Below are 10,233 nucleotides of genomic sequence, written 5' to 3'. Positions count from 1 at the left end.
TCTGGTATTTTGTGATTATTGTTGTATATGTAGATGATTTAAATCTTGTGGGAACAGCTACAGAGGTTGATAAAGCTGTCATATACCTAAATACAGAATTTGAAATGAAAGATCTTGGAATGACAAAATATTGCCTTGGTATACAAATCGAGCACTTGTCATAGGTTATTTTCCTCCACCTAGGGCTGAGCATTCGGTCGGTTCGGTCCAAAACCGGACCGAACCGAATAGACCGAAAAACCGAATAGTCATTTTTTCTTGGACCGAACCGGACCGAAGTTATATTATGGACCGGACCGAACCGAACCGAAATAATTCGGTTCGGTCAGGTTTTGGACCGAATAGACCGAAATTTTTTTCAAAAATAAAATTGCATTATAAATTAAATCACAAATTATAAATTTTAAAATATAATTAAAGTAATGTGATATGTAGAGTTCTAATACTCCATAAATATAATTACAAATTAAAAATTTTGATTATAATTTTTAAGATATATGTAAAATATATATAATACAAAATTATAGTATTTATGATTTGGTCTATTCGGTCTTTTCGGTCCGGACTGAAATATTTGTGAAAAGAACCGAACCGAACCGAATTTTAATTCGGTCTATTCGGTCCGGACCGAATAGACCGAATTTCTGAAAAATTTAGGACTGAACCGAACCGAATTAGCACGGTTCGGTTCGGTTTTTCGGTTTCGGTTCGGTTTTGCTCAGCCCTACCTCCACCAATCTACATAGGTTTTGAACAGATTTTACAAGGATAAATCTCATCCATTGACTACTCCAATGATGGTTAGATCTTTAGAGCCTGATAAAGATCCATTTCGACCACGAGAAGATGATGAAGAGGTTCTTGGTCCTGAAATCCCATATCTAGGTACAATTGGTGCACTTCTGTATCTTGCAAATAATACAAGTCCGGATATTGCATTTGCTGTGAATTTATTGGCGAGATTTAGCTCTGCTCCGATGGACAGGAATTGGAATATGATCAAACATATATTTCGTTATCTTCGTGGAACAACATTTTGGATTATTCTTCCCGAAAAACTCCACATCTCAGTTGATTAGATATGCATACGCCAGATATTTGTCAAATTCTCATTTTTCGCAAATTACAAACTGGATATGTATTTATATATTACGGTGCAACCATTTCCTGGAAATCCACGAAGCAAACTACAGTGGAAACCTCAACAAATCATTTGGAACTTATTGTAATTCATGAAACCAGTAGAGAATGTGTTTGATTACGGTCTATCATCAAGAATATTCAAGAATCATGTGGATTACCATACATCACAAGAAGTTCTACTGTCATGTTTGAGGATAACACTGCAGGCATTGATCAACTTAAGGAAGGATATATAAAAGGAGACATGACGAAACACATTTCACCAAAATTCTTCTACACTTATGAACTTCAAAAGAATGGTGAAGTTGATGTACAACAAATTCGATCATGTGACAACCTTGCAGATTTATTCACGAAATTATTACCGAATTCAACATTTGGGAAATTATGACATAACATTCGAATGCGTCGACTTAAGGATTTGTTATAACAAAATTCAGAAAATAATTAGTTTTCAAAGGGGAGATTGTACTCTTTTTCATTCGCCAAAGTTTTTATCCCTTTGAGTTTTTTTTGACAAGGTTTTAACGAGATAATCTATGATCCATATTATAATAATAATCAAAGGGGAGTGCTGTAAATTGATTGTCATATAGTTAGTGAATGTTACAATAGTTAGGATATGCATATATGTGTAGAAATTATTACCTTGCATTAAATACTTGCTTCATTTGTTTTACTATAAATAGATTACGTCTGTGAATGAAAACTTTGCACCGAGCAATTCTTTCTATACTCGTATTTCTTTCTATACTCGTATTTCCCTCTTCTCTTACTCTCTAATTTAGTAGCTATTTTATAATTACCATTATTACCAGTATATTACAACACATTCCTATTTTTAAAATTGTAGTTCAGTAGTTGTAGTCTGTAGATGTGTAAACAGTAATCTTTTGAGTCTTTCTATTTTTTGTCCAGTCTCACAGGAGAGAGAGATCCGGAAGTGTAGAACAATGTGGATGCTCAGTGTTTCCTCAGGATTACCACGACCACGAGTATTAGGTAGAGATGCACAAAAAGCCCGGGCCCGAAAATCTGGCCCGGCCCGATCCGATCAAAGCCCGGTCAAGCCCGGGCCGGTTCCGACCTGGGCTTCGGGCCTCGACGGGCCCTATATTTTTAGGCAAAGCCTGGACCGGCCCGGCCCGGTTAAAAGCCCGGGTTTTGGCCCGGCCCGACCCGATTAAAAGCCCGAAAAAGACCGGTTATAATCTGATTATTCTAATATATTTTCTTATATATTTATAAATTCACATTTATTATAAATATAAATAATACTTTAAACACATATATATTTACATATTTGTGATTATTAATATTATTTATAAACTTCGTTGCATAAATAATGAAAGAAGATATAATAAGTACACTATATATATTTGGATATCATTATTATCATAAAAATGATAAAACATATTATTCTATAAACATGTTTATTTTTTGCCGAACTTAAATGTTTTCAACGAAGTAATGGTTTCATAAAGTATTATATAATGTCAAAGCCCTGGCTTTTTAAGGTCCGGTCAAAAAACCCGGTCTGGCGGGCCTTTTGTGCAAGTCGACGATTAGGTACCATCCGTTGTTTTCAATTATTATCTCATTCTTATTCATCCTCTGTTATTAGTATTTCAAACCCTAATTGTATTCCTCATTCCACTCGTATTCCCGAATCATATTTAAAATTACAGGATTTACTCTCTCTCAACAAATCTGGTTTTGATAATCTCAATGATGCTTTTTTATTGTTCCGTAAAATGCTCAAAATGCGACCTCTCCCTTGTGATTTTCACTTTAATCAGCTGCTTAATGCTCTTGTTAGAATGAAACAATACCACGTAGCTGTTTCCCTCTTTAGGGATATGTGTACTCTAGGAGTTCCGGTGGACATCTTTACCTTTAATGTTGCAATCAACTGTTGTTGTCACTCTAATAGACTCGACTATGCCTTTTCATTGCTTTCCGGTGTCTTCAAGCGTGGTTTTCTGCCGGATTTTGTAACCTACAACACTCTAATCAGGGGGCTCCTTTCCCAACATAAGCCTGTGGAAGCTAGGCTTTTCTTCACAAACCTTATCAAGTTTCGACAAGTTCAACCTGACGTGGTTACTTTTAGCATCATGATTGATGGCCTTTGTAAAACAGGTCATGCTGATATGGCCCTCTGGTTGTTTAAATTCATGGAAAAGTGTGATTGCAAACCTGATACTATCACTTATAACACAGTCATTGATTCTTATTGCAAGCGTGGTCTTGTGGATGATGCTTTGAACCTCCATTCTGAAATGATGGATAAAGGCATTTTACCTGATGTTTGGACTTACAACACAATCATTTAGGTCCTATGCAGCCTAAATAGATGGGAAGATGTTAGTATGTTGCTTAAACAGATGACCGATGAAATGAACATTACTCCAGATGTTCATACTTTTAGTATATTGGTCGATGCTTATTCCAAGTCTGGGAAGTTGGATGATGCAGAGCACATAATTCAGATGATGAGCGAAAAGGGTGAATATCCTAATATAGTCACCTACAATACTCTTTTGCAGGCATATTGTTTTCAAGGCAGAATGGATGGAGCATTGGCTGTGCTCAGTACCATAAAAAGTAAGAAGATGATGCCCGACTGTTACACATATAACATTCTGTTGGATGCATATTGCAGGGAGCTGAAACTAGAAAAAGCTTTGGATCTTTACAGAAAGATGGCATCCGAAGGTTTGAGTCCCAATGTTGTAACACACAACATATTGTTACACGGGCTATGTGAACAGGGCAGACCGGTGGAAGCACTGACCTTTTTCTATAAGACACAAGATCAAGGCCATATGCCAGATATTGTCATGTACCAAACCTTGTTAGGTGGTCTTTGCAAGAACCACTATGTTGATAAAGCATTGTCTTTCTTTCAAGCAATGAAATGCAATGGATTAATTCCTAACAGTAAAACTTACAATATCATTATTTGTGGCTGTCTTCGGAATAAGAAGTATTATGAAGCATGTAAACTAGTAGACAAAATGGGTGATTGCGGCTTCTCAGCAGATGGATTCACAAAATCTTTATTACATCTACTCTTATCAGAAGTACAGGATCCAACTCTCCTTGCAATGCATCAGAAGTGCTTGCATTGAGGTATGTGACTTGTTACTGGTTCATTATCTTTCTTGTCAACATACACTAAATGTCATAATAAGCTTGTTTCTGCATCGAAACTAAGTTCAATGAGCCGACTACTCTGTCTTTGATTCATATGATGCATTTACATTTTTAGCCTTCGCAATTATACATCAAGTCCTGGAAGATGTGATTGTTAAAACATTAGTAAAAGAACAATTGTGTGTGGGGTTTCACATAAAAGAAATTTGGATACAGAATGCTTTAGCTAATCATTTTGGAATGCCCACTCTCCAATTGATCATTTGGGTTTGATATTGAGACTATTCATTCCCTTTAAAAATGCGTTTTTGCTTTATGTGGATCTCATTTTTTCTCGTGATATAAATGTAGCTTTGAAGGCTTCTTGTCGTTAATGGATTGTTTTTTTTCTCCGTTCCCTCCAAGTTTTGTCTCACTTTTTTACAATGTTTACACCTAAACTTTGATTATGCCTATCGTTTAGTGTCTGCTTTTAATATACCCTTTTGTAGTAAATTTTAATTTTGGGGAACTTTATTGCTGTTTCTTGTTAAAAGTGTTGCTTTCAGCCTGTTGTTTTCCATGTCAGTACAATAGATTTTCTTTCTTTGTTCAGGTTTTACAGCCCTGTATAGAAATTTTAGGCCAGAAGAGGATCACGGATCACCACAGTTAAGTTTAGGAGGCAGCAATGCACAAAGTGACTCTAGTTCAACAATTTATACTAGAACAGAGATATGACCTAATCGATTTGAAATTCAAAAGCTCCATTAATTTTTCATTTCTAAGTCATTCTTTAGTGTTTTATTTGAAAAAAGTTGCCCCTGAATTATGGATGGCTTGTATTACTTGCTAGCAGGCCGGCCTTGCTTTTTAGTGTTCAGAGGATGGTATTAATTAAAATCTAGTGTCATGGTAAAAGACAATTGCAGACAGCACGTCAACATATGTAAAGCAAACCGGGGAAGAAATGCTGAGTGATGAGATCAGAAAATATTTGTAGAGCAAGGAATCGACAATTGCATTTGAGCACTTCCTCTTCCCCAGTCAGCAATAGTCCTGTCTGGGTGCAACAGTTTCTCAAATAAACTTAACAATCACATTAATTTAATGTAATGTAGTAATCTTTGTTGGTGCATGAACTTCAAGATATAATGAGTGGGTTAAAATTTGATGACCACTTTTATGTAATCATTCCATTATCCTGCTATAGAATTTGTTCTTTTAAGGTGAAGTAGTTGGTGGGGATCATTCGTCCTGCAAAACTTTTATTGAACTACTTATGAAATACATGATGTGGCACATAAATCTAGCTGAAACTTCTTTCCAAATAAGGTTGACGATAGTGGAAGTTATGCATCATGCACCTGAACCTCGCATATTTTGTTTCTTGATCATAATAACACTAATTATTCTTACTTTAGACATTAGACGATGCTGATGGTTGGAAGGATTGACGATCATGGAAAAAATTTGTTACTAGTGCTGGTTCGAAGGATCATTGTCGTTAACAATCAAAATAGACCATTAGCTTCTTACATGATCAATTACATGTTGATTACCATAACATACTCAATGGTACCTCTATGATCATCAGCTACTACAACTACTAAGTGCCTCCTAAAATTGCAACACTGGACCAAAGTGTAAACATGTTATTCTGATTTTCCATTTTTAAGTTGGCTACATTGAAAGTTCTTCAATTATTCATGGTTTTTTAATGTTTTTCAACTTTTTCTATTAACCATCAATAAGGTCCACCCTGAGTCCTCAAGTGCTTCATGACCGTCACAGGTGACTCGCGTCTAAAAGAATTTGGCCATGATTGTCCTAATTGGCCAAATGCCCCATCGAAAAACATTTGAACATCTGTGCAGAGGGCTCAATATTTTAAGAAGGTTATTCCTTCTTACTTGCACTTTTCTTAATCCTTATCAGTTTACACTCCTGTTAATCTTTTGTTTTACTCTAAACTTGTGGCCTCCGGCCACAATGCTGAGGCATAACTTGACTTGTGTTTTGGGATGTAAAATGTTTGAACTTTGTAAAAATGTCGAGTAAAGAATCGGTTCATCAACAGGAACACAACAATTTAAAGATTATAGCTGATTTGTCATTCCTTTTACATTTTGCGCCTTTGTAAGTTTCAAATTTATGTATTTTCAAGGGGATGTACGCTTCAATAGATTTTGATTAGGTTACCTACCACTATTAGTTACCAAAACTATTTGGTGGAACCTAGAGTACTAGATACTTGCATCATTGTATCTGAAGTTGAATTTCTTAATATATTTAAAATAGTAGATAATCCTCTCTTGATTTAGAAGCAGTTGCTAAAATAAAACTAAATTTGAACCATATTTGAACCACAAATGAGTTCCCCCACAAACATGTATTAACTTGTTTCGTGACAATGATCAATAAAGGAATGGACCCAATCTTAGATGCATAATGTACTACATAAAATTGGATTTTTAGGCTTTTAGATCTCTGAGTGCAATTCTTTTTTTTTTGTTTCTCTTACAAAATTAAAACTTGTTATTAAATCTCAATCAAAACAAAGAATTACCAATTATTTGATGCATGTATTCCTTCCATGAGCTGAAAACTGTTCATGCTCATATGAAGAGTCATATGAAATCTGTTGTTGCACTATCTTATCTGCAAGAGCTTTTTCATGTCCGTTGTTACACATATATCTTGGTCCATACAAATTTCTAACAAGTTTTCTTACAGGTAATAGATGAAGATGAAGACGAGTGGAGCCAGCACAATGTGAAAAAGGTAATAGAAAAAGTGCGAAAGGCTTGCGTGGCTTGATTCCCAAAGATTTTCCCTATTTTCATGTTTAGTTTGCTTTAAACAAAGGATATATACATGTTATTGAAGTTTCTAGCTGAAGGTTTGCAGTGTCGCTGGAAGCAGGAACCAATAGTAATGCAGATGCATGTGGTGAAGACTTTTATTGAAGGATGGGAAGTATTTGATTGAACAAAGCAATCTTGTTATTATTACTGGTTTTCAATCTACTTACCCAATCTCAGGTGTTAAATTATCACTCATGACTTTGAGGTGGTCTGTGAATTTGTTCTTATAACCGGTTTTCTTGTTCTTATGTTTCGTATATTAGGCATTTGCTTCTCTAATCATGGTTAAGCATATATATTTGTTATCAAATCGGATAAAATAATGGTTCGAGAGTCTTAATGGATACTTATACGTCATCAAGTTTTTAAAAATTTCTGGGAATATATAAGCGGAATGAAATGCAGGAATATACAAGCGGAACGAAATGCAGCTACTTCTGCAGTACACCTGAGGTATGCTTTAAATTTTCGGTGTTTGATTAGGTTCCTAAGAGGTAATATATTTGAAGAATCATCACAGGATAGTCAGACATCATTAAATTCTTCATTATGATTGTATATATTGTTGAAAACCCCAGTCTTTGTCAGTTTTGAACATTGCCTTCAATTTATAGATTCATCGATTACTGCCTCTTTTTTAAAGCTGAATCTAGTTTTTGATGTTGCTATTCAGTTGTTATCTTTTCTCGTATGATGTTCTGTAATTTTCTAGTAGCATGTTGTTGTTTTTTTCCCATAGTAAACTAATTAGCTTAATTTGATCACTCTAGGGTAAGCCCTTAGTGGCATTTTAGAGTCTAGGTGCAGAAGGGTTTCCGGAAGAAATAAGGCTAGTGGCCTAGCTCATGAATATTCTCAATGCAGCCTGGAAGTTGCTGCGCTTGGGCTGTAATTTTCTTTTCTCTGTAACGAGAGCAGTCGAGTTAAGCTTATGTCAGAGATCATCTACTTCTGTAACATCCATCAAGGCCTTGATCATCTTCTTTAACTGTTTCTGATGAGAACTGTGGTTTGATCTTGAGATTTAGACTTCTAGATTCTCAGAAAATAGTTTAAGGTTGCTGAATCGTAGATATGGTTAATTTGGTTATCCATTTGTATATTTTTTTAGCATTGCTTTAGTTGCTGAATGCTGAGTATCAATAATATTTCAAACTCATTGGAAGGAAGAACACATCACATATTGTAACATTGTAACATTGAACACATCACATATGTTTTACCACTGATCATATTTTCACATGTGTAGGAATTATTGGATTTTTGACCAAGATTATTAATAACTAGCCAATTTATTTTCTAAACTATCAGCCAACTATACATGTTTTAAACTCATGTTTCCAATTTCTTTATCATCGCCGTTTCCAAAAAAATTACAAAATATAATCTTTAAAATTCCTTCTATTATTCAGTCGGGAAGTGTTGAAACTGATTGCACTGGGGATAAATCCAGAAATAGTTGAAGTACCGGAAATTAAGGAACCTTTGAGTTGGATCAAAAGCAAGATTATTCAGTCGGCAATTATTGAAACCGATTGCCTTGTGTGGTTCAAGCGATCAGATGCTCATCTGTTAATTTATCGTACTTAAGCAGAGTAGTAGATGAGTGTAAATTTTTGCTCGGCAATTATTGAAACTGATTGCCTTGTGTGGTTCAACTGATGAGATGCTCATCTATTAATTTGTCGTATTTAGGCAGAGTAGTAGATGAGTGTAAATCTTTACTCAGCGAATTGCAAAATCGTTATGTGTCGTTAAATTTTGTTAAGAATTTTGCGAAAAAGGTGCCTCACTTCTCAGCAAGGCATAATAGTTCTATTGCATATAGTTGCTGATATGGGGGAATTTCTACCCATAACTTTAGCATGTAATCTGTATTTTTTCTTGGCAAAAAAAATAAATTCCTTCTATTAGTAAACTTAAATTACAAAATATATTTATTAAAATATATTATAATCAAGAACCACATTTAAAATTATTCACATATTTCGAATCGGGAGCTACACTTAACGAAAAAAACTCATAAATAAATAAAATTACCCCATCACCAATGTATTCGTTTATCAGGATTTTGCAATAGATACCTCATAAAGATTTTATTGAATTAGGATTTTTGTCCGCGTTACGCGTTCTAAATAAATTTAAATTTTTTAAAATATATTAAATAATATAAAGAGAAATGTTTACTTAATTTTTCAGTTGAACACTAACACAACATTACTCTTTTAACGAAAAATTTTTACGCGAATATACTTTTTCACATATGTTAGAAAAATATATTTAAGACACTAATACAACATAATAAATGTAAATTTATGTATATATGTTTTTTACTCAATGTAAACATATTTATAAAAAATGACAAAAAATATATTTATATACGAAAAAGTTCCTTTATACTGTCGACCCGATTATAAATGTAATAATTTATTTTTTGAATCTAATGTATATATTTATATGATTATAATTAACTTAAAAAAATTGGTTAAATTTTATACTGTCATAACTTTTTGTAACACCCAATCTCATTTTTGAATATACAATAATTGAAATAGTACATACATCTTATGACATCAAATTATCATATCAAATATGAATCGAGGGAGCCAATCTTAAGAAGCCAACATTCAACGCGGATGCTGGATGCTGGATGCGACGATGACAGGATTTTTGGGTAACTTGGTTGGACTCTCCTAATACTTTGTTGATTGCAATGTGGACCTGAGACTTTGTTCCTTAAAAGAATTTGACAGCCAAAGACCTAAGCATCTATTTTAAATCAACTTCATGTCCTGGTTTGTGCAAATGAAACTTAACCAATTAATGTGGAACTTTAGTATTAGAAGACACCAATTTATTTGTCAAATTGATACATTCAAGACTTACCACTTACAAATACCTCTATGCTAAATAAATTGTACTGTATATATATGCAATGCACTCTTCAGATTAGAAAGCACGTGTATAACAGAATCATACTCAATCATTAATGGACCCAGATAGTCCCGTGGCTAGCAAAATTTATGTCAAGGCATATTAAGTCACTTAGGAACATACCGCTTCCAGGAGTTTCCTTCAAAATAGA

The 10,233-nt window shown here is 34.2% G+C and overlaps 1 long non-coding RNA gene across 2 annotated transcripts; it reads left to right on the top strand.

Moving 5' to 3' along the window:
• The first annotated feature begins 2,754 nt into the window (after positions 1-2,754).
• On the top strand, positions 2,755-8,382 carry LOC141677802 (uncharacterized). Of its 2 annotated transcripts, XR_012557535.1 has the most exons (5): positions 2,755-4,278; positions 6,076-6,179; positions 7,018-7,065; positions 7,184-7,601; positions 7,919-8,382. It is a non-coding gene; the product is annotated as an uncharacterized LOC141677802 (long non-coding RNA). The 2 variants fall into 2 exon arrangements; XR_012557534.1 differs by having other exon boundaries at positions 7,184-8,382.
• The last annotated feature ends 1,851 nt before the right edge of the window (positions 8,383-10,233 follow it).

Source organism: Apium graveolens, chromosome 8, assembly GCF_009905375.1.
Source record: "Apium graveolens cultivar Ventura chromosome 8, ASM990537v1, whole genome shotgun sequence".
NCBI lineage: Eukaryota > Viridiplantae > Streptophyta > Magnoliopsida > Apiales > Apiaceae > Apium > Apium graveolens.
This window is presented reverse-complemented; position numbering and strand designations above follow the sequence as displayed.